Here is a 4,896-nt window from a genome sequence, read left to right as displayed (position 1 = left end):
GAACAGGTGCCAAAAGCCCAGGAAGGAGGCGGGTTCCCAACTACGCGCACACACCCCTCCGCCGCCCCAAAATATATACAGGCTGTCACTAGAGATCTCATAAAGAGAAAAAGAGGGAGGGAGGGAAAGCCCCTCTCTGGGGGCGGGTCGCAGGGGAGGGGATTTCGGAGAGGTCGCCAAAGACCATCACAACACACATATTTCTAATGCTCTTAGGCAGGGCCATAGCCAGAAAAAAACATTCGGGGTGGGGATTGAAACTCTTTTTTTAGCCAATCATGAAGAGTAGTTCCATAACGCAAAATAATTTAGAAATCAGGCTCCATCGATGAACTTCAGTGGATACACAAGACAGATAAACTTCAGGGGACACTGGTTAACCAGTTAAAATTCATGAGTAAACCAGGTTAAAAAAAAACCGAAAAATTTTGCATTCAAATTTGGGTGTATTGGGTATTTGTGCCTAATTTGGTTCAGTGAATGAAAACGCATCCTGCATATCAGATATTTCCATTACGATTCATAACAGTAGCAAAATTACAGTTATGAAGTAGCACCGAAAATCATTTTATGGTTGGGGGTCACCACAACATGAGGAACTACATTAAGGGGCCACAGCATTGGGAAGGTTGAGAACAACTGAGAGAGAGAGAGAGAGAGAGAGATACACACACACCCATACATATATTTTTTTTTGTGTCAAAAGCATCACATAAATAAATACGTTTAAAACTGATAAAAAGGGATTAAAAGCAGTTAAATCATTTTAGACCAAAAACGGGCAATAGCAACTGCATTGTCTGTAACTTTAAACATTTCTTCTTCTGTGTTGTCGAAGGCTTCCATGGCCGGGATCACAAGGTTGTTGTATGTATGACATGGCTGTATGGCCATGTTCTAGAAGTATTCTCTCTTGATGTTTCACCTATATCTATGGCAGGCATCCTCAGAGGTTGTGAGGCATGGAGAAACTAGGCAAGGAAGGTTAATATATATCTGTGGAGAGTCCAGGGTGTGAGAAGAGTTTTTTTGTCACATTCACGCTGACTTCCAACTGACAAAAAACTCTTCTGGAAAAAAATCAGTCTGGAAATTCTTTTGCATGTTTTTCAGTAAAAGTATAGCCAGTAAAATCTGGGGATTTTTTTTTTTTGCACTATTCTCCCAAAATATATATTAACAGAATTAATGATTCCAATAGCGGAGAAGTATGGGGAAACAACAAGAGAAACTTGAAGTGAGGTGTGCAACTCTGACAGTGTGAGCAGTGCATGGCTACACAGGATAAGTCAACAATTTGAACACTTTACATAAAATTATAATTTAAGATGGAATTAATAAGAATAAGAATAATAACAACTTTATTCTTATAACCTTCCTACATCTCCCTCAGGGGACTCGGGGCAGCTTACATGGGGACCAAGCCCAGAAAAAAACAGAGAATTGAGATACAAAATTAAAACACATAACACAAGCAAAATAATTACAAACAATTAAAAGCAAGGAAATAAAAGCATCATAAAATACATCAATCAAAATCACAGGACCGAAAAGTGGGTCTATTGAGAATTGCAAGGGAAGGGCAGGGCTTGTGCAAAACGCAGGACAATAGGACCAGGACTGGCAATAAAGTGCTGGAAACCAGAACATAAATACATTAGGAATGGGTAGGGATGATTACAAGCCAACCTGTTATTCGAAGGCACATCCATGTTTTCAAATCTTTACGAAATGTGGACAAGGTGGGGGCTAATCTGATTTCCCTGGGGAGAGAGTTCCAGAGCCGGGGGGCCACCACCATGAAGGCCCTCTCCCTCGTCCCACCAACCGTGCTTGTGATGGAGGCAGGAGTGAGAGAAGGGCCTTTCTGGCGGATCTTAGAGCCCGTGCCAGTTCGTAGGAAGAGATACAGTCATAAGGATAAGCAGAACCCAAAACGTTTAGGGCTTTATAACTAATGAAAGCATTGTTATAACACTTATTCTTCAATGTTAGTTGGCCTTCAAATCATCTCCATAGCTAAAATTTGCAGTTAAAGAATGTGCATATTTTTGAGATATCCTGTATAAGTATTCTTTGCAAAACTAAAGTCAACCCTCCACATTCCCTAGGGATAGGGGCACAGGATCCTTGTGAAAGTGAAAAACTGCAAGTAAAGAATTTTTTAAAACCTGAGATAAAACACCCTTAGGGATTTCTATGTATTGTAGCATGACTCTATGGTCAATTTCTGCTGGAAGCTGACCATACATAGACTCTCTTTGGAGGACCTACAGATTCCTAGAAAGGTGTTCTCTCTAGAAATCTCTAGGTCCTCCAGCATGATAGGGGAAAATGAACATAGGGTCGCATTAGAGGACTTAGAGATTTCTAGAGAGAACATTATTAATCAAATTCATAAATAATCAAATCCGCAAAAGTCAAAACTGCAAATGTGGAGGAATGACAGTATCTCTCTTATTATACTTAGTTCATGGTTAGAAATGCAATGGATGAAGAAGGTTAACCTAGATGACATTTAACGCTTCTAGAAGGATCTCATTGGATCAGTCTGAGAGGGGAGTGAGACCTGTGTCTGTCTAAGCCAGGGGTCCCCAAACTAAGGCCCGGGGGCCGGATGCGGCCCTCCAAGGTCATTTACCTGGCCCCCGCCCTCAGTTTTATAATATATTTTTATATAAGTTTTAATAATATAATATATTGTATATACATATAATATTGATAATAATCTTATGTTATACAATATAATACTAATAGTAATACCATATAATAATATTAATTATATGTTATATATTACATATTATATAATAGTATAGTGGTATAGTTCAATATAGTAATATATAATGCTAATATTGTGTTATGCTAATAATATAATATAATATGTACATACAGCTGCTCTGAGTCCCCTTCGGGGTGAGAAGGGCGGGATATAAATGTAGTAAATAAATGCAGTAAATAAATAAATAATTTTAGACTTAGGCTCAACCAAAGTCTGACATGACTTGAAGGCACACAACAACAACAACAATCCTAATTAATTTGACTATCTCATTGGCCAGTAGCAGGCCCACACTTTCCATTGAAATCCTAATAGGTTTATGTTGGTTAAAATTGTTTTCATTTTTAAATATTGTATTGTTCTTTCGTTGTTGTTGTTGCTGTTGCACTACAAATAAGACATGTATAGGAATTCGTTTGTATTTTTTTTTCAAATGATAATTCGGCCCCTCAACAGTCTGAAGGATTGTGGACCGGCCCCCTGCTTAAAAAGTTTGGGGACCCCTGGTCTAAGCCAAGGGAAAAAAGAAAGGCTCCTCACTTAGAATGAATAGGATTCTTTGTATTCCTAGTCCTACTTCACCCCCATCAAAATTTGCAAGATAGAAAGTTTTCTTGCCAAGCTAGCTCATTTCTTTCCAGTTCTATTTGTGTTTTCCATCTCCAAGTCTCCCAATCTGTTATGATATGTAATTGCAAGCAATCGCTTTCCAGGAAAAAGTTATTTGACTTAATAGTTCCAGAGAAGCAACAAAAACTATTAATCCTTGACTAACTCTTCATTCAAAATCAAAAACAATAAAACTCCAAATTGTTTAGGCAGAACATTTTGTCTCTTGTACAAGTGTGAATATGTTTAATCCTTATTGTGGAAATATATATCCCACTTCCTTGACTGTAGAACCACTGAAAAGACGTGACTGAAGTCTGAGCAAAGGACAAATCATAGAGGGATAATTGTTCTTTTTATTGTAGTTAGGAAAAGTCATGTTTATTGATAGAGCATAACATAAAATCATGATGATCCAGATCACAGTGTTTAGTTTGGAAATGACTTCATCTTATATAACAACAAGAAATGTAGTTTAGTAGTGATTTAGCTCGGGGCACACATAAAAGAATCTGTGCCTGGCGAGCATATGCTAAAACTAGAAGGGCTAGGACAGAGAAACAACTCACGAGGTTGAAAACAAGCCACAGTGGTTTATTGTGATTCAGCCAAAAAGGGTGCAAACACAAGCAATTTGTTTCAAAATCTGCAAGCATAAGTATACAGAGAAACACAAGACATCTTATACCATTTTGACAGCCTCTGATTGGTTAGAAAAGAGGCTGGCTAGGATCTGCACCAGAATTGGTCAAAGGTCCCGCTGACATTCCTGCTTCCAGGCAGGGGTTCCCTTGAATGATGGCTGGGGATCGGTCGTGCAAAGTACCAATCAGCTGTTGGGATGCCCCGGGGGGGGGCACAAATCAGGAGGAGAGAATGCTAGGGATCTGTTGATGAACTTTGATTAGTTCAACTGTCTAGTTCTGTGCCAAACAATGATACGGGGCTCAGGAAACAAAGATACAAGGCTCAGAAACCGTATTACTGATCCTTGGCAATCAAGAGCTGGGTTGTCAAATAAAAGTGTTACCAAATGTTTATATTTTTAAGTCTCTGTTTCGATGGGGCCAAAGGCTCTCAGCTTCAGGGGAATCACACAAGCATTTCTGAGCTCACCTGGCTGGCATGGAAGATCATCTGTCTTTACATATAAACAATGAATCTGATTATTATCTGGCTTGGAAAACAGCCAGGAGGATTTGCCCCACCCTTGTTTTTTTAGGGGATTATTTTAGGAAGGTCACTAAGGGTGGAAGTTCCTAGGCTACATTTTGTACAACTTTATAAAGTTAAAAGATACACGCTGCACAGAATCATAAAGTTGATACAATTTATTGAAGTAAATATCATAAAGTTTAGCAGTTTACAGCTGGTGCTGGTTTGGTTTGGATCTTCTGATGCTTTGAACTTGTGCAACTCTGGAAAGGGTCTTTTAAAAAAGGAAAAAAATGTTATCTTTATTTCTGAGCCCTTGGTGAACTATAAATCATCGGATGGGGGGGGGGGGG

Source organism: Anolis carolinensis, chromosome 2, assembly GCF_035594765.1.
Source record: "Anolis carolinensis isolate JA03-04 chromosome 2, rAnoCar3.1.pri, whole genome shotgun sequence".
Taxonomy (NCBI): domain Eukaryota; kingdom Metazoa; phylum Chordata; class Lepidosauria; order Squamata; family Dactyloidae; genus Anolis; species Anolis carolinensis.
Note: the sequence above shows the minus strand (reverse complement) of the source record.